The sequence below is a fragment of the Linepithema humile genome, chromosome 4, assembly GCF_040581485.1.
Source record: "Linepithema humile isolate Giens D197 chromosome 4, Lhum_UNIL_v1.0, whole genome shotgun sequence".
NCBI lineage: Eukaryota > Metazoa > Arthropoda > Insecta > Hymenoptera > Formicidae > Linepithema > Linepithema humile.
The window spans coordinates 4,527,746-4,549,282 of NC_090131.1; the positions used below are offsets into that span (position 1 = coordinate 4,527,746).

The following is a 21,537-nucleotide window of genomic DNA, read 5'->3' on the forward strand; positions in this document are numbered from 1 at the left end:
CCGGTTTTACGCGTCTGTCATTGGTCGTGGCAGGGACGTAGGTACGCGCGGCGTTCGTCAGGTATTGATGTATCAATTCGACATTCAGGACGAGCCCAAAAAGAAGGAGTGGTGATAAGTTTAAAGGATCAACCGGAATTAACAGTAATAAAAGATACTTTGAACGCTATTGTTCTATAATAAATACGAAAGATAAAAGGTTACGATAAAATGAAAAAAAACATTATCGACGAAAAGCAAGGTCCCTATCTCTCGCCACTCCTCTTTTTCGGGCGTAAATCGAGAACTTGGTCCACATTTGATCTCGCTTCCAAAAACTGTCTTCTCATTTGTTTCATTTCATATGCCACTTTCTCTTTAATTAACATATTATAAATATGTTTTCATGAACATTGATCGGAGTTAATTAATTACTTAGCTTTCTTTGTCCTTAAATATCAGGCTGAGAAGAGAAAGAAAATTGTGAACTTTATTTTACCTTTTATATAACACAACTGCGACGGATAATCTGAGATTATAATAATAGTTCAAACTTATTTCATTTCTACTTTTAAATAACTCATACCAAATTATAACATTTTTAAAAATAAACTTTTGGTTATCAATCTTTAAGGAATTGCACTTAAGAATCGAGATTTAACTTGTTTTATTTCTTAAAAGTCATAGAATTTTCTTTCCTGATTCCAATCTTTTTGAGACAGTAATTTTCCCAAAGAATTCAGAACTGAGAATAAAATTGAAAATATTTACGTGTATTTTCATTCTGTCTCCAGAAGCGCGAAAACTGTGAAATAAAGGAAAGGCGATGTGTTGTGGGCGCTGTGAAACGACGACACTGCCTTACTGCGCGCAGGCGGCCGGCCGGATCAGCTGATGCCCTAGCAACAGAGAGTACTACCCATGCTAAATATATCAGTCAAATGGTTATCGCCACACAATGAAACTCGTAATAGCGGCAGCAACGACAGCATCGGAGAAAGAACACACTCCGTGTGATAACTATAGTTTCGTCATACGATTAAATGCATAATCGTCAGTATGACGTACCCGTGACGCATTGATTTAGGGATCGAAACACGAGGAACGATCTATCACTGAAATTGTCACGTACAATTTCCTCATTGCGATAATAGTCGTGTAAGTAAGAGAGGATTTCGACAAGAAGTTATTTAAAAACACTGATAAAGAAGAAGCTTTCGATGACAATTTCATAAATATAGCTTAACGCATAATGCAAAAAAATAGAGACAGAAATTTAAGCTTCCTAAAAACAAAGGAGTCGGAATTGATTGCTAAACAACATTTCATCTTTCTATTGCAATATTAATAAAATAAGAGTCATCGTTATTGTGTTTATAATAAAGATAAAACCCAGTGGTGTCGAAAGAAATCTATTTTCATTTTAAGAAAGACAATACATTTTTATTTTGAGAAAAGATAAGAAATTAATTCTTCCCCGTTTTTCCAACTAACTTGTTAACTATGCCTCAACTAATTTTGATTTTCTCTATCTCTCAAATTGAAGATTTCGTAAACTTTTATTCGTAGTCTGAGATATTTAAATAGAAAGTATTATTCAATATCGCAACGATTTAGAAGGCAATAAACAAAACAACACGAGATAATGCACATGTCTCTACAAAAATATATTGATATTAAAAAATTTTATATTAATTAAGACGATAACTTGTGTCAAAATACTTGATTATATTCTTGTCTCTGTCTCCGCTCAAAGAAGTCATCGGTGTAATCTGACCCAAATAACGTTTATAAAAGTAATGTGTGGATTGCTGATAAGCTATCTCGAACTACCGAGCACACAACTATCGCGAGTGATTCTACTAAAACGCATATTTCGATAATGATACACTTTCGCCATGTTTCTGATACATTTGCAATTGTGAAAGTTACGTTGATGATTGATATTGCTTGTTGTCGAATCGACTCATCATCAATCTATTCGTTTGAATAGTCGACACGACTCTCCGCAAGATCGTAAAACGGAGCTCAGATTAGATCTGCTTTTTAACCGAGAAACGAAAGTCAGGAATAAATGAGGAGCGCGGGCCTAAAAGCCTTCTTAGAAGCGAACCCTGAAATTCAATTAAGTAAAGGAAACGGTATCATGTGACATAACAGTCCTGCGCGTCGTAAATGTTGGGATCAATGAAACCACATCTCTTTTCGCGGGGTGGAGGATTGGGAGGAGGGGGGAGGGGGAGTGCTGGCGAAGCACCAGCGACCTCCGATTCCTTCCGCCTTTGTCTCCCAAGGATACTACGAAATGAAGGCACCGAGGGACCGACCCTTCATTTCCGCGAGCCCTTTAACGAACGAGCCTTTGTTACGAGCACGAAATGTCGCCGCGTGCACATGAGCGAGAGAGAGAGAGAGAGAGAGGAGGAATGTAAGTACGGCCGTAATCCAGGCGATAAACTACTGCGCAGAGATTATTCGCGTATTTGCAGTAAAACGTCACAGAGCAGGCGTGCGCAATATTAGATCATATCCGATTCGCTTGATGCGCTCAGCGATTCCAGTCTCGGATCGATGAATAGTCGTAAACATTATGCACAGAGGTTTCGTCGCGGTCGACTCGATCGACTGCCATCGCGGAAATCGGATGCTGCCATGCGAAACGCGCTTCACGCAGAGTCGATAAGCCGGTCGCGTGGGACGGCGACTGAGGGAGGGGAGGGGAAAAAAGCGGCGACCCGGTATCGCGCGTTTAATTATCACCGATAATAACAAACATGCGGGATTTTCCTGGAACCGGCGACCAACTAGATTTCGCGTGCACTCGATTTCGGTTTTTCCCCGTCGGAATCGAATTTCGGGACGTCAGTCAGGTGGGACGGACAATCGCAGGAAGTTCGGCGATTGCGAGCCGTTGGTGTCGCGACACACACAGGCGGTGTTTAGCCGCGTACAAAAAGCGCTCAGCCTCGCTGACTTTTCCCGCTTGCGGAGACGCGGCGACATAACGAAACGTGACGGAGATAACAGTTCCCTCAATCTGCCCGCTGCACAACAGGTACTGAAAACCAGGAAGCGCGTTCCGCGCGCGAATTGACAGGCTAGATTATTGGATAGATAAATAGGTACGTAGATTAGTCCGCCGAAAGAAGTGAGCGTGAGTGTTCCGCGAATTCAGTTCCTCAGAGAAATTATGTACTCGAGTTAAAGTTGTCAGATTTTTCACAGTAGAGCTTACCGAGCCGATGCGGTATTGTGCAACTAAAGATATGCAGAGTTTGAAGAAAGTATTAGCGCTACAAGTGCCGCGAGGGGTTATTCGACCCTTTCTAATTCTCTCCGCGTTGGGTACGCGGATATTGATTTCATGGATTATATAATTTTCTGATTTTTAACCCTTTGAGTGCAAAGCACTTCAGAGCTGAATGCTTATTACGGACGACACGCGATGACGATCGCTGGGAACGGAACTTCTCGCGGTATCGTGCACTGCATCAAAGTACGAATTAACTATAGAACGCAATCATTATTTTCATCTTATATTACGTCAAATTGGACAAATTCCACGCTAATGTCTCAATTTTTAACCTCTTTATTTATTTTTTACGAAAAAGTATCAGAAAAATGTTACCTCACAAAATTCCTATGCTCTTCTCACTCGATACTTTTAATATTAATCAAATTTAAACTAATGTACAAATTAAATATTGATTTAATTATAATTTAATAAACCAAGTAGCCAATTGTCGCAATTTTTTTTGGCCCTCTTCCCGCCCTTTTCTCTAACGCTACTTTGTTTGGATATTCTTCGAGCGACTTCTCAGCACGCGCGATAACAGAGATGCACTCCGGAGCATCTAGTTTGAATTCATCGTAAGAATTCCACTTCACGATAACCGCAACGAGACCGCATTCGCGCGAACGATATTTTAGTCGAGTTCCGCGCGAACTCCCGGTCAATCACGATTTCCGCGAAGACAGACGAATCTCTTTCTCTCGCTCGCTCGTGCGCGCGCGCTCGCGCGAGCGCTGTTGAAGTTTCTACTATTTCGTATTCCCGGGAGAAGGCGGACACGCTCTTGGGCGAGGTTAGTATTGGAAGCGTGAAGGGGTCAACGCTCGGGAAAGCGCCTCCAGTCGCTGCCATACGATATTACCGGGCCTGTCGCTCGGTTATTTCCCCCCTCGCTCCCCCATGCGATCTCGCATCTACGTGCGTAAGTCCGTCTCGCTCGCTCTCGATGCCACCGCGCTTCTACGGAGCACGATTGCTCGATCATCTTGCCTTCGTGCACTTAGGGCGAGCGTTCTCTCTTCCCGGCCTTCCCGCTGTTTCGCTCGATTTCATCCCTTACGAATGACAGAGGCTGACTTGATCCGATGGATCCGCAATTGTTTCGGTTTCCCTCGACTTCCGTTATTATTCCGGTTTATGGCGCTTATTAGAGCGATGTTGTGTACCACGATCAACTAAATTGCCTTCCCTTACGTTATAGCCGGGATGATGCTACAATAATAATTTAGTGAATAAAAGGGACAACTAATTAAGATCAGTTAGGACGAGTTAGGCGGTATTGTCAGCGTAACGAGAGAGAAACCGTCGTCTTATATTTTTTCAGTCGCTTCGCGACTCCACGCTGCTGGCGCGTGTGTTATTTGTTAAAAATAAATAAATAGAGGGGACTTGCGCGCGCGAAAGAGAAACAGCAAACGTTTTTGTGAACTTTCGAAACTCTTCCACACGTGTGTGTGCGTGTGTGTGTGTGTGTCTCCACCCGATAATACGACGGGAGAGCTTAAAATACCACCTGTCCATGTCAGGTATGGCAACGACCCACGGTAGTCACCTAACGTACCAAATGATCAATACTCCCGAAAAAAAAGGCGAGTCTACCATTCTCCCCCCTTCGCGTTAACTGCCACCACGCTGTCGTCGCTGTCCTTAGGCTGTCATAACATTGCTCTATATCCGTTTATCCCGCTCAGTCTCTCTTTTCTCTAATCTCGTCGCGATCAGCTTTTATTCTCTGCCTTTCTCTCTTTCTCTCTCTCTCTCTCTCTCTCTCTCTCTCTCTCTCTCTCATCTCATTAGTTTTGCTCCTCCTACCTTCATATCCACCTTCTCGGTACATTCTGTGTTCCTGATCTGTACTCCTTTTCTTCTTCTCTTTCTCTCTCGGCTGTACCGATTAATTTCCGTGCATAGATTATACGCTTTTTATGTCATCGTGCTATGCGCTACATTGCGAATATTTCTCCTCTTTGTTATATCATCGTACGCCTCAAGGGGTTATCAACCCCATGGTAGAATGAACCATTCTACTTTTTAACTCTCTCTCTCTCTCTCTTTCTGTTTTTCTTTTTCTCTTTTACACGATGTTCCGTTATAACGGAGCACGTGAAGCACCTCGTTATTCGCTGCACGCTTAGCCGCTTAGAAATCGTCGGAAAGTTTTGTCTACTACACTCGAGGCGGCGACTAATGACCGCTTCGAATGAAAATTGCTTTTACCTTGCACGATACTCGACGGATAGAAGCCAGAGTTTGCGCGATGGGTCTTTCGGTCAGTAGGTTGATCAGCGGGCTTACATTTCATTAAGGATATCATATATCCTTGTAGTCATTTGAGGGAAGTAGGATCCCCTTATTAAAGTTATTATCGGTCAGTAACTTTAGTTAATTAAAAATCATTGCTCAATAATTACAGCTTTAAAAAAAACTGAAAAACATTATTGATAAATATATTAATTAAATATTTATCTGGAAAGCATTATTATTAGGAAAAATTATTGATATTATATAAATTACTTGATATTAATACCAGTTCTTGATCTTTAATTCTGAAATTCGTAGAAATTACATGACGGCGGAGAATTATTTTATATCTCATAATTAATATAAAAGAGCGCACTCGTTATCCAATTTCAACGAAGCCATTTTTATACATTCGCAACGTCTTCCGTTTCTTCAGCATTCACCGAAACGAGTCGTATAGTCGTAGTGTTTTCAAGCAGTGAATCACGAGAGGATCGTGGAATTGCCAATTTTGGACGTGCCGAGCATTTCCAGTAGAATTAACAGCAAAACAGATAATTCAAACACAAAGCACCACCTTACGGAAACTGTATTTTTATCAGTGCAGATGTGCTCAAAAATTACGTTTATCGTGTTACTCACGCAAAAAATTCCCGTTTCGAGCACACTCGCATGGTCAAAATATGTGCCATCAAAAAACATTAAAGTAGAATAACAAGTAATCAAGGATGAGTCATCGTATTAAAATATAAAATAATGTCATGTTACGTCAAACAAACTCTACGAATTTCGGAAGTGAGGAAGGTTAAGAGAGAGAGAACTGATTTTAATCTTAGCCAAGATAATTCTGTATTATTACATCAAAAAGTTGTATTTCAAGAATAAGGAAGAGAAGTTTATTTAAAACTTCGAGAAGCTTTATTTCAGCAAATGTGAAATATCACGAATTAAATCGTGGAATTAAATATATGTGCAACGCTAAGCGAAGCAAAATATAATTTTCTGAAAGTCAGCGGTCAGTGCAACATTACGTACGGTTATGCAAGAGGTGCGGTTCGCAAGCGCGCGCGCACGGGAGTATATTTCTTGCAATTCTCATAAATATGCCGGTATCAAAAGTGTGACTCATCGTCGCGCTGCTTTTCGCAAAGTCGCGCGTGCAGACGCATAGTTGTGCGTACGTCTATACATCTCTATCCCTCGATGTCCTTGCGCGTAATCTTCCGCTAAAAGCCGCCTCCAAAGTCACCGATATAAATTGTTTAAGAACGTACAACGACAATGAGTCACGTAGCTGCACTGTAAAACTTTGCGTAACAATACCGGCGCGTCTGCTCTCCTATCCTCTGTTAAGCGAGGATCAGACTACTTTGCATAAGGCTATTCACGCAGATGTTCTTAAACGGGACCATAAACATGATTTTTGCAGACAGTGTGTCGCACGTTTGCACCGAGAGAAAAAATCCACCCGGACAATCTATTGTTAAAAATGAATGCGCATAAAAGATTATGAAAAGATGCAAATTTGTATGTTTAAATATAAATAATCAATATTTAAAATTATATGCAATATTTCTCGTCAAAGCACGTTGATTAAAACATTTAATTATATAAAACTTAAATATGTAACAATTAGATATGCGTTTAATTAAAAAAATATTTAATAAAGAACGAGCGATTTACAGATACTTCTGCGAAATGACGCAAAGCATCTAGTAACGCACGGTTATAAAGTGCAGCTCTTTTTTTAGTTTATATGCAAATCTAGGTCTGTAGGTAACGTCTTTTAATGCATATATGCATAATGCATATATGCACGAATTCAAGAAGGCAAAATTTCCCCGGTGAAAGGAAGTGAGATGGCAGAAATACGGAAAAATATCTTGCTGTTCTTCTCAAGGGTCGCTTGACCGATCCAGCTTATAATATTTTTATGTCGTCGACATATCTTTACCCTCACGATAAACTCGCTAAAATAAAACCGTACGTTGCACCAATATTTTTTATTCGGTAAGAAGATATACGAAATGGATCGATCCCCAGTATCAAACGGGCTCATAAAAACGATCGACATAAAAGCTCCCTAAAATCGTCCATCCCCAAGCGGGGAGGGTTGCGTAATTCTTACGACGCTCGCTAGGCTAAAGAGCTTATAGTGCTGGCGAGCATCGGGTAAATCGATACACAAACTATTCGTTTCCTTTGTTTGTCGGGCAACCAGGAAATCTTTCATTAATACGAGATCGGAGGCTCTGCGGCAACATGTTTACGTTACGAGGGAGCACAAATAAATTTTCGGCGCGAAGGAAATCCGTCTCATAAATCGTCAGAATATACATCGAGAAAATCTAAACAAATTTTTAGTCGGATGTAAATTTATTTTAAATGACCGGACGTTTTTCTTAGTGCAGTTTCTCGTAACACTCGTGTGGATCGCGTAACGATTATACCGGATTATACCGAATCCCATTAATATTAAAAGAAAAAAATACTAGACAGGCGTACAGTTTGGATTTATAATTTGAATTATTCAACGGAGGAATGACTTGCATTTTATCGAAACGCGTGATATAGGTCAAGCATTTAAAATTAATATCTCGCCTTTTGTTTTTATGTGCGCGTTATTTTGGGAATTCCATCGCGAAATAAATAAATTGAATTAGAAATTTTAATAATTATATACAGCAATAAAATAATTCATATAATTTCAATTCGAAAAGAACACATCTATAAACACCGTTAAATGAAAAATATATTGTTACATCGGAAATCTGATAATTCGTTGTAACTTTATCAATATTTCTGTGGAGTAACGTGTTAAAGCGATATCGTATGATGTAGCCCTTCAGATTAAAAGTCTCTCGCACCGGTTTGAGAACCACTGCTGCGGTGTCAAGCGTGCACACGACGGACGGCGCACGTGGCGGAGAACAAGGCAATCCCCGCGCGCGGAGAAGAAGAGCAATGTTGCAGAAGCCCGTATAGCTGTTTCGGGGTTTTCCGGAAGAGATCACGGGGGCAGCGAAGGGAGGAGGGTCGATGAAGAGGGGGAGGGGGAGAGACGTGCAATTTTCGACGGATGCGCCGGAAAACGCGGTCGGACCGTCTCTTTGTTACGACCGCAATAACGTCACGCCGCGAGAGCTCATGGAGCTCACGGGCCGGCTATTTACCGGAATCGTAAAATCGCGAACAAAGGTTCGTTAACGTTGTGCAGCGCTGTCTCCTTTTCGCATTACACGAGGAGAAACGGGGCGCACGTCGGGGACGAGCGGGGAGGCGCATCATGAACGAGAGCATCACACGACGGAATGAACGGATCCTTCTAACTTCATGCCACGCGAGATTTATTTTATCACTATGAGGAAAATATATAACTGGCGCCCCTTTTTTTCGTTTGCTGCAGAGGGAAATCGCTACTACTGATAAATCGTAACAAGCCGTGATGTCTCTCTTTTTTTTCTCGCTCGATAAAAATGAAAATGGATCTAATAACAGTCTTGCCGGGTCACGGTTTAATCCGCTCTTTAAAGAAAAATGTACTTTTATGAAAGAAAAATACACGAAGTGATATGAAATTAATCGAATGATTTAATACATAAATTATTTATGGCTAAATCATTCGATAAATAATTTATGGGTTGAATAAGACGATCCAGGAAAAGAGTTAATAAGCATGAGCAATCTAGGTGAGTCAGCTGTACGCGGTATACCTTCTCTGTTTCGTTTCGTTATTATCGCGGCAATAATAGCCTTTATAGTCCGGAGCGTTAATCCGCGCACGTGTCGTTCGATGATCTTTATTTCTTCCGCTAACGACGAGCCCGCGCTATTCTCATTTGAGATAATCAGTGTTTATTCCGTGCATTGTCACGTTCATAAAAGAGCGAACGAGGAAACTGAGAGGAGAACGCTTAAAAAGAGAAAACAACGATCACGATAGATGCACGTAGAAAAAAAAAAAAAAATAACGAAACGCTTACGGGACGATACATGCGTGAAACGCCCATGATTGCCACTTCTCTTCCTCCTTTCGCTAGACGCAATAATTAAAATGGACGGAACAAAAGAAAGTCAAATTGGATTACTGTTTGCAATGCAATAAAGTACAATTGCAATCTCGTTGCGCAAGCTTTGCGTCGCGATGCATGGCTAATTGCTAGTGCAACGATCTGGCACATATTACTGATGATTCACCAATGACTAACACAAAAACTGTGATAACACCACTGAACGAAGAGAAACAATAGGCGTCCCAGTAAGCAAAATGTTAACAATGTTAACAGATTGACAAGCTAATTTACTCAAATTTCAGACAATCCAATCAATTAAGTTCGATCAAATTTGCTATCTGCCATCATAGCTAACATTTGGCTATCCGGCAGTCCCTACATTTCCGCTCTATGCCCAATATTTACGTTAAAGTGACACGTCAATGTTTCTTATCAATTCTCAATATCATTATGATTGACTTTTTTATCTTTAAATGACTCACGATTTTTGACTTTTAAAAAGATTGCGTGAAAGGATGCGTCAAGTGTAAAGTAAAACAGCGGCATGAATCAGCATAAATTAAATACAAATCTAGCTGTCGCAGAATAAAGTTCAGCTGTGTCAATTAAGGCTGTCGCCATACGTTAAAGCGTTAAGCAGTGAATTCTATTTAATGCGCGAGGCATAAGACATTATTCAAGAGAAAGTATAATGCTGCGTGTTGTCTACCTGCAAACAAAATAATCTTTCTTTTTCATAGAAGGGGACGTAGCTCAGATGGTAGAGCGCTCGCTTAGCATGCGAGAGGTACCGGGATCGATGCCCGGCGTCTCCAAAATTGTTTTTTTTTTTTGGACTCAACGATTCTCGTTGCAATGACAATGCACGCGCCGGCCTGATAAAAGATATCCGCGTCAACCGATGTACGAGTCCGCTGATCAGTCGCGTTTTTCTCGCGAAAACGTCCGTCGTTATCTCGCCGAGTGTATATGACTATTATCGCCGTATCTCTATTGACAGTAGAGATGCACTTTTGACGTCGAGAACGAACGTCAAAAATAAAACGTGCTTCTTATTGGACATTCGCTAACAAAAAGTGTTATCGCTCGTATGACCGATGTTTCACTCGATCGTCCACGTCATACGATGGCCTTCAAAAGGCACTTTTCGCATTTATGAAATTCAATCATTGTAATAAGTAATGCATGTAAAGAGTTAAATTGCATTTAAGTAAAAATTAAACTAAGATAAGATAACGCGAAATTAAAAAAAAAAAATGAAAATTAAACAAACGCTTTCGGAGTCATCGAAATTCTGCAATTAAAATGGCGCAACGGTATAAATTCCCGCTGACCGTGACATTTAATTTTATAGCTTTTTTCAAGAAGCTCTTTTGAAAGTATACGTGACAGCGGTCACGATGTCATTGCATAATGTTGCCAGAATTGTAAGCACAACGGCTTTGTCACGATGTTTACGAGCGGTGATCGGCAACTTTGACAAAGGTCTCACCGTCGAGAGAAAACGCTCGAGAGATTCACGATTGTCGCGATTGCGTCGAATGTCTCAATATGCAGTACGTTCGATCGGAGATAAATTTTTCAACACAATCGCAACTTGAAGCCGCATCTTAAATAACTGCTTGCATAACGCTGCAGCAAGTACATGACTCGCGAATATCTATGTATAATCTGTTTACGAATCATCTCACACCCGTTTAATTGCTGCACTTCGGCGACGATAATGAGCCGCAACATTGTTGTAACACCTGATAACATAATTTGCAGACGAGCGCGAAGACGACAAGGAGTCATGCAGCTGTCTGTGCAGCGCTCCTACGGAATGCATCTGTGCAAACTCCGCGCGAATCTACGACCGGTCGTTTCTTGTATACTTTGCGCTTTAAATTGTCTAACATTTTTAAAACTTTAATGGATATTAAAGAGCTTCAGAAGAAGTTAAGAATCGAGAAATTCTATCTACGTAGAGTAAATTTGCCGAAGCAGGATATTTCTTTTAAAAAATGACATAACTTTTCCATAAACGAAATTTTTTTATATAAAAGACGTCATATTTTTTTGTATCTCTTAAAGTTTCAGAATTAAGTATAACCTTTTATTAAAAATACAAGTTGTGTTTTTTTTAACTAAATAATTTATTTAATTAATTTTTTATTAAATAGTTGATTTAATTTATTTAAAATTTAATGACATTTTGTTTTTGCATACTCAAAATGCGTTTTAATAAATTTTGTTCTTTTTTACCTGATCGCAGCTGAAACATTATTTTTGTCGAAAAAAAAATTATTATAATTCTCAATAAAGAATATATTATATACCGAATATTCTGCGTAAGATACAAGAATAATATTTGCGTCGACTTTTTCGTCGCGGACGGTCGAATCTTGAAAAGCTGCAACATGTTGCGATAATTCGAGAAGTTGCAGCGGGAGAGAACAAAATAATAATACGAAATTATGTGGAAAACACGATAAGAGGCTACTTGGTCGTAGGCCAAACTCGGGTGACGCGAATCTGTACAATACTCGTAAAACAGGGTGCAGCGATATAGAGTCGTAACTTTAGGATTCAATATCCAACGTGAGACAATGCCGAATTCAATATTACGTGACGCGAATATAAATTCCATTTTCAAACAGCACCAAGTCTGAGATATTTGAATCTTAGAAAAAAACAAAGCAATTACGACTGATATGCGATAAAACTAATAACGATCCTTACAAATACACACACACGCACACGAGCGTAACTGATAAAGAGCCGCATTCTCACCGTACACATCGCGATAAACGCGGCTGTCTGCCTCTCAACATTACGCGTTGTTATTAAACGCGATTTTAATTGCGATGGCAAACAGAAGTTATAATCGGCGTTAAATACGCGTAGAGAATACGAGCTCTTATCAGTTATGTCGCGACCAACAATATGCACATAACAATGCTTTTTCAAGATTTCCACGAACATTGCGCAATTCCGCGAATTATTCGCAGCGACGTTTTCAACTTAACGCGTTTAACTCGGGACCGCCCGAGTCGCGGGATATCCTGTGCGCGAGAAAAAGGAGACGACCGCCGCTGCACCTCGCAACTCGATTAACGAACGCCCGGGGAGTTATCTGCACGTCGCTTCGAGGTTTCCACTCGTGCAATTCGGCGCAAACAAGCGCCCCGCGAGTCCATAAACAGACTCGGGAGAGAACGGGAGACACACCGGGAGAGGAGCGGATGGGCGGCGGCGGCGGCGGGAGAGGGAGGAGGAGGAGTTGGCGCAGAGGAGTTTGCGTTGTCAAGTTTTCCGGGCTTTATTTTCCGCGTTCCGCCGGCGGAACTCTCAGGAATTTCACTCGTGCCATTTTCTTCCGACAATGCCGCCCCATGCCGCTCGCGCAAAAGGCTGGTTAACGAGAAAACTTGCGCCCTTTCCTCCGGGGAGGAAAGGATGCAACGGGGGTTTCGCCAGTGAAATCCACGACGAGCTTTCCGTTGTTCGTGCGCCGTAGTTATGCCAGTCCGCTAGAATTAGCACGCCGGGAATTATTTACTACACACACACACATACACACACATATATATATATATTATACATATATACGGTAGCACACGATTCTTCGCGGCAGTGAGCATTTGATTCGCATGCAATTCTCCAAGCGCTTTATTCGCATGTCGGAAGATTGCTTGATAGTAGACGGACGCTCCGGCGAATAATTGCGTTAATTTTCGCGCAAGAGAAGATGTAATTCGCAAAAAGACAGTCGACTGTTCCTCGCGCGTGAAATGTTTCCTACCAGCAAACGCTCTTTTAACTATCGAGAAGCAAATTAAAAATAATTGCGGTTGTGCTTCGGTCAGACAATTACGCAGCCATTTAATAAAAAGTTAACAAATTTTAACTGTAAATACAACACAAAATCTTGTTTCGCAATCCTCTAATTTCTTTATCTTAACAAAAATATAATTTCAGATATAATTCCCTTCTTCCCCCAGATATAATCTCTGTAAAAAGATATTTGAATATTAATATTCCAGCATTACAGCCCCTTTCTCTTTCGAGCACAAATATAACTTTCTTCAAAATGCATATTTCTAGACATATTTTCTTTCTCCAAAGTTCAAATTCGAGTAAAACGATAGAATTAACGATCGAAAAGATTCACACAATTTCGCATTGTTAAAAAAAAAAAAAACAAATTTTGGACAAAAATGCGCGATTTTCTCAGATCGAAATCTATATTGCTGGGATTAGAGAGAAATTTGCCGTGAGGAGAAATTTATTCTAGACCATCCCGAGGCCATCCGGAGATAAAAGAAAGCGTGATAACTTTTGGCACTCTAAATAAAAGCCGTCCAATCGGTCGATCAAATCGGCAATTGCGATCGGCTTGTGACAACCAGGCGCTGTATGTCGCATCCTAATCGACGAATTTTTCTCCCCTCGTGTGCGGGCTCTCCGCTTCCGGAGCGCGTTTGCGCGCGCACGAGAGAGCATCATCGGCGGATCAGACGACGGACGGCTCCGTAACTGCGCTCTCCGACGTTTATGCACCGATAAATTAAGGGAAACTCGCCGGAGAAGAACGGCATCAAAGTGTCCGCGGCGAGGGGGAGAAGAGTCGGATACACATCTCGTGTGTCTTTTCCGTGGAAGCGTGAAGAACGCGGGGCGACGAGAGCGTCAGTGGTTGGCCGTCGGATCGTAAAAACCGGAGCTGTATCAACAATGTATTTTTCTTTCCCCCTCGCAAACGGGCGCGCGTTTTCCCCTCGCGATCAATGATCTATCGCGATCACGCAGTAACGCGCGGACGAATTTTATATCGCGATAAATTAGCCGGATTGCGCGAAGGGTATGCGAACGAAATTAAATCGGGTCTCACTCCGTATTCCGTTGAGCCTATAAAGCCTGCAGCCAAATGTCTCCAGGGGCATGCGTATAATATATATATATATATATATGTGTAGACATGTGTGCTTCTCATGGGTTTACTCGATATACAACTTCCGCAGAGCGAGACGACGGATTGTTTGCCGCGTTAAATTATAAATTCGGTCAAACAATAGGCAGCGATAAAGTCGACGGAAGATTATGCCGCGCTCCGACGACGCCGCGTCAGAAATTTATTTCCAGTTCTAATCGCGTAAGACGCCTTGTACAGGATGTCGAGGATTTATCGCGCGTCTCTCCGGTTACAGAACAAAATAAAATATTACGAGGAATACTATGATACTTTAAAGAAAAGCCAATTTTAAGCGCTTACAAAAGAATTATGTTGGAAAAGAATATCCTAGCCGAGCGGTAGGACGAGGCACATAAAAATGACATACGACTTGTGCGATGGGTTACTCGAGTAATCTGTCGTGCGATCGTTTAAGACCATAAAATCGATCTTACTGGAGAAATCCGCGGCAACTATGGAGCAACTATGTTTCTCGATGCAACGATAAACCCGGCGCGGTATTATCCACTCAAAAAATCATCGTGCCATCCCTGGGACGGGGGACAAATTTATTTTCTGACAGATTAGTACCTGCGATACGACTGGCGCAGGGAAGAAAGAGAATTGGTCGAGGGACCGGTTGGGTAAAATCTTAGCGGCGTCCCTCCGTCGACACGACACGAAGGACGAAGTCAAGCACCTTGAAGCACGAGAACGGGAAGTTCTGTGATGGTCGCTCATGTGTCAACGGCACAATAAAGGGATCCCGGGGGAAGGGACGTATCCGAAATTGCGTACCTCGCGCTGGTAATAACGCCCCGGCAGCTAGCGTCGAAAAGGAATTTAATCGGTCTGCTTTCGTTTACGACGCGTAAAAACCGGAGGAAACCGGTCGCGCCGCCTCTTACGGCCCGCGTTACGCTAACCGAACATAAACAGGATCCCGTAACATTTCCTCGTCAACGAAGAAGAGGCATGTGATAAATAAGCTTCATTGTCCTGACAGACCCCTAGATTAGTCTCGTTAAGAAACGCGTGAGTGTAATACATCGTCGCTCTTAATGTTTCACATAAACGACTAGTTTCGGCCGAAAGCACTTTTCGCTTTCAATAGCAGTTTTACACGTTGTTAACAAATAAACAGAGCTCTCTAGCACAGTTCGCATATTTTAGAATTATTCAAGGAAAACATGAAATTAACATCAAATTAATTAAATTAGAGCAAATAATTATTTTCTCCGCTACAACGACAGAAAAAACGACAGAAATTTTGCGTTCTTAGAAGTAAATTTGCACGGCGTTAAAAAATTAATGTCGGAATTATTTAAGAAATGTCGAACGTTATTTCTCAGAGACATCCAAAAAAAAACATTCTTATTGTTAATATAAAAAAGCATTTCTTTTTTATGAAATTTTTAATTAAAGCGAATAATTGTTTTGTCTGCTTGCGATTTCGAAGGTATTTGTTAGACAATATTTTCTTTGTTCCCAGCTGGAGATAAGCGGTTATTCTGGGATATTGATTCTTTCATGTTGATCTGATTCACTCTTATCTCAGATACGATTTATAAATCAGCCGCGGCCGATGACAAATAGCAGAATCTGGTATCGTAATTTATTGAATCCTCTCCGGTAGAATAACACGCTTCTGTAGAGCTGTTAAAAGCTCGCGTGAAACAGCACTGCGGAGTATCATCAAAATAAACACCGGGCTATCCACCGTCGACGTAAGATCTGCCCGTATCAATTTGAACCGGGAGAAGCCCGACAACACGCACTCGAGAGCACTTCCGCCGGCGTCTCGGCGTTCAATTGAACGAACGAACGTCAGCGCGAATGTGCACGGCGCGCGGCGTAAAAGCCGCGTGATTTCCACCGCGAGCCCCTTGCGCGAGAGAGGAAAAAATAAATTCAATGTCCGATACCAAGCAGCCACCCTTCGTTTCCGCTCCTTTGTGCGCGACCGAGATCGCGTTAGGCACGGTAGCGCGCGACGTTCGTCCTCGTATGAAGAGCGCATAAAGGGCGCTTACCCCCACAAGCCCCGCAGGGCGCGGTTCGAATCGTGACTGGCACATGTTATGCGGTACTTTCCGAAGAGGGGGAGAGGGCGATGCGCAAGGAAAGTCGACTGCAAAGGGGAACGGAATTGTTTATAAACAAACAAAACATCCTGCCGAGGATCTGTCTCACCGCGCTGCTAATAATGACCGCGCCGTATAAAAATGCCACGGAACTCGACGAACGTTTCATGAGAGAATCAACAGCATTCGGGATCGCTAGACAATAATCCGTAATGAAGCGAGCGCGGCGGAGGCCACCGGCGAATGCGAATAATCTAGCGCGCGCTCTCGAAGAACGCGACGTACGTGTACATTTCCGGCATTTTCGGCCCCGAATCGCTCGATGCGCTCAAACCGAGCCCGTCGTTTTCCTCCACAAGCCCTCTAATTATCCGAACGACCACGATTAAGGACAGTTAGCCGCAGATGTGCCTGGCCCTCGATTCTCTTCGAGTACAGCCCTGGTCGAAACAATGAACATCATTGCGAGACGCCTCCAACTTCCCCATCAAAGCCGGCGATCGATTTTCCATCGACGAAATTTCGCTTAAACCTCCGTAATTTTAGATGGCTCCAAATATTTTATTTCGATCTTTATTATTTATCTGCGTTCCCGAAACAGTTAATACGGACTTTTAACTATTTATAGTCCAAAAACAGTCTTCGTCACCAAAACTTTCATAACGAAAAACATGTTTGGACAATTCTCCGAAGCCGCGGGGAGGAGAAGCGCACACCGAAATAGTTGCTGTGACGAATAGAGTTGAATAATCATGTTTACAGTGCCGTGTGTTTACGTGGTTACGGAATTTCGGACATGTTAATTATAAGACGTGAAATTTCGCCGGTATCTGATTATGCGCGAAGAAGAGAAGGTAACGGAGGGGAGTGCAGAATCATTCGACGATCAGTAAATAACAAGGCGCGTTTATCAGCAGTCTGATGCAACGCGGAAGTTCGTTTCATCAGCCACCTCAAATAGAGCGTATTGCAACACATATAGATTACTCGGTAATTGTTGCGTTATTTTTCTTGCTAAAAATCGGATAATGATCCGACAACCCGCGAAGGCCACCCCTCCGAAGTTCCTTTGTTCTCAGGAGCTTGCGATGACTCAGTGGAATATCGACGATAAGGACGAATTAAATCTTCCTGCGCGATAAGCACGCATAAATATAGGCTTTCACCCCGCGCCTTTCACGCACGTGTGAGAAACGATAACTTTCGATAAGAAAAAAAATCACTACTTCGGCGGTATCGATTTCACGTTATTTATTCCGAATACTTTAATCTTCAACGCCAAATCTCGATGTACGAACAAATGAAATATTAAAGCACAAGTCATTAAGTAAATTTTTTCAAAGCTATAAGCGGAATGAATGCGAGTTGATAGCTAAAATGATAGTATAAAATATACGTTACAGGGAGAGAGAATATTTTCAACCCGATGTGTCCCATAAAGAGTTAACCCTCTCATTCCCGATGAAACGTATGATATTAGAGGAACTTGATACTTCTGGGAGAATAACGATCTATTCAAAACTCCGTCGACACATAGGTGACACAGAAATCAAGATTTAATTTCGTATTCATAGAATGATAAATAACATATAATGAATACGAAAAATATACGCGGGCTATCTATCTCTCGCAATGCTTTATCATTTGGAGCTACTTTAATTTTATTTAATTACTAATACTCCATTTTTTTGCAGTAAATATTCAGAACAGAGATATCGCTGTATCACGATTATTTAAAATTTTTTCTCTCTTCGATCGATCCCTTTGATAAAACGAAATATAATAAATATAATAAGCGAACGGAAATTGTTTTATAATTAATAAGTATGTTCCTTCTTCCGGTAATACGGAGTGAAATGCGTCAGATGCAAAGCCATTGTACGCTCGCGAAGAAATAATTTGTAATGGAAGACTCCGTGAAATGATGGAAACATAGAATTCTGCCTCGGGTTGAAATGTAATCCGCAAAGCCCAGAGGAAAATCGTAATCATTAGACGACGCTCAATCTCCCTGCTTGCCTCTTGTTGTCCCGCATTCTTCTTCTCCCTACTTTTCGAGTATCCTTCAAAAACCTTTCTCCCTCGTACTTGTCCTTTGCTCAACGGAAGCAACTCTTTACGCATTTCTTGTTCTATCGTCCAAAATATTCGAAATCACAGTAGACAAGTCTGTCGACGGTCAATTCAAAGAAAAAAATAATGGACCGTACAAACTAGTCTAAATGAGTCATCCGAAGCGAATGCTTCAATAATATTCTTTGGCTCGTGAATATTTACAAACTGAAAGAAATAATGACGGTTTCAATGTCGAGGTCGCGAGCTGATGCCTCGATTACACGATACGCTTACGCGCTTATGTAAATTTATGTGCAACAGGTTTAAAACGTTTTTGCTTAGGCGAGCGAATCTACTTAGCACCCATTATCGCGATAATGTAATCGCTCATCCGCGGAAACAAGTGGAAAAAAACAGAGGAAAATGAGAATGATCGAAATCGTGTTAATCGCGCCGCTATTCGCGGCCGCCGTTCGCCCTGGCGTCGCGATTAGTAATTAGTGCTCTTTTTTTCTGTTCTTTTTTTTTGCGTAGAAAAACATAGGAAAAATCCACATAGTCGGACTGTGCGTGAAACGAAGCGGAGAGCTGTCGAATTAATGTCGGAATTAATGATTTATGCTAAACACGGACGCGCGTGCAACTCGTTAAATTCACGCGCGCAGACAGGAACTATAAAGCTAATTAAATTGAAAACTGCAACGCGCTGCTATGGTGCATGCGCGGCTGGCTGCACTCACACGGAACAAAGAAGCTCTGTGCAAAGCTCGGACCGGTAGCACAGAGCTCCATGAGCACCCGATTACGAGCGGGAGGGATGATGGAGTCACTCGGCAAAACCAGTCCTCGGCACCCGATAGCTTAGTCGAGCTAAACTCGACTCGGCGAGCCTTTAATGGAAAACGCAAACAAAATTAATGAACAATGCTACTTACGGATCATATGAATACGTTTATCAATCGTTAAGATCGATTGTTGCGGTCTCGCCCGTTTCTGCGCGATGAATAATCGATGAAAATATCGTAAAAAAAACTTCCATTCTCAGTGTATACGAGACCTTATTAATCGTCGAATGACAACGTAATACATCTCGCGATAAATTAGAAATAATTGTTGTTGAGTAATCGTTGCTCGCTGAGAACTAACAAGATTATGTAAGGTGAGATGATTGAGATAAACGATTGCGGTTTGCAACTTGACGAGTTAGAATATGGAAAATATTGTAAAACATAAATTACGATTGTTATAATGTAACATGTTTTGCGTTGTGTATAAACCGACGTACAAATCGAGTATCGTCAGTATTAATCATCTAAATTTATAAGATATCTTCGATGTTCGCTGAGCTTCGGTTAAAAAAAACATGTCTTCATATTCTTAAATACATAAATTATTTTATCCGAATTGGTCTCATGATTGTAGCGAGTAAAATAGTCTTCGCAAACCGATAATACGATTAGAAAGAAAAAGTTTTCATTCAAGAAAATCGGACTTTATTTTTTCTACCTGTTGCACATGGTTTTTCGGAATGAAAAGTGGAAAGATATAATTTGCTAACAAACCGGGAAAAGTTAAGATTTAAAGTAAAATTATCGCGAAAGTTGGGTAAATAATTGACGGATCTTCGGCATCTCTCGCTTTTCCAGGTGCTGAGACTCGCGCGTGAGTTACGAAGAACCTTTCTCATCTTTCCAGGAAGACCCTCGTCGAATTAATTTTTTCTTCGACCGTCTTGGAAAATTCCACGAGTCTTTCATGCACAAAGGCCGGGAAACGGCTGACGCTTCGCTTAAGAACACAGTACCTTTGAGCCTTTTTATAATACACTTTAGCACAAGGTAAGGTAGGTTTTTTTTTCAGCAACCTCGAGAGATATGAGTTCTGCATCGTGGTTCGCGAATAATCGCATAAATGCTCAAACTTTAAAGAACAACTCTTGAACTCAACTGAAATAAATTTATAGAATAAATTCTAGCAGATCACTGGACTTTGCGTTCCTAAATCACATTTCTGTTTGCAGAGAATTAATATTTAATGTAAAAATGAATAGCGAGCAATTTTCCAATTTGTCGAATCGCATTATCGGATTTATATTTTCTGTCTTCGTCACGTGCTAAAAGACGACTTTACAAATGAATCAATCGCCATCGCCATTGAAATTATTGAGAAATATAAAGCGGCACAACATCCGGCAAGATCGCCGGCTTTCCCTGTTAGCTTGTGAACGCTCGTTCGTGCGACGCGGACCAGAAAAATAATTAATACCTCGAAGTGAGTTTTCATTTCATTCGCACGGCTGTTACACACCGGCGACCGCGTGCGAAGGCCCCCCTCGTTAATAGCGGAAGTGTCAAGTCGATTAATCTTGTCGTCGTAACGCCACCGCGACACTTCCTGCTCTTCGTCCGTGTCGATTTACAGCTTTCATTGTCGAACGGATTGGTTCTAACGTCGGAGGATGACCAGCCAGATGATTTGCACGAGTGAAACGCGTCGATGTGCGTGTTTATCGATCGTGCACGGTTGATAGAATAACTCATAAAAACAATATAAGTATTAGTAAGAAAATCATTCTTTAAAGACGCTCAATCGTAAGAAATAAAACGGTGAAATGTTAACCGAGAAAAAGTCAATCGAGACGTCGTTAAATAATTTCAAGCATTGACCAATTGTTCGTTGTAACGTTAATTTTTTTTACTGGCATTTATTAAACCTAATAAATAAAAATAATATCGAGAGATGCGAGTAATACAATTTTTGCATTATTCGATAATTAGCTAATTAGCAAATAGCGAATAAATACATGTTAAAAAACAAAATTAGCATTCAAAAGCAATCCTCTTTTCAATAATAAGAGAACGGAGTACAATTCCGAAAGCGCCGGAAACAGGATACAAAGTTAACCCACTTTAGCGGACTTTTCCACGGATGGATTCCCGT

The 21,537-nt window shown here is 41.3% G+C and overlaps 1 protein-coding gene and 1 non-coding gene across 5 annotated transcripts in view; one reads left to right on the plus strand and one right to left on the minus strand.

Annotated features, from left to right (window-relative positions):
* Positions 1 to 21,537, minus strand: part of Sesn (Sestrin) — a 173,299-nt gene that overhangs the window by 39,865 nt on the left and 111,897 nt on the right. The gene's annotated exons all lie outside the window — the stretch shown is intronic.
* Positions 10,268 to 10,340, plus strand: TRNAA-AGC (transfer RNA alanine (anticodon AGC)). The gene has a single exon. It is a non-coding gene; the product is annotated as a tRNA-Ala (tRNA).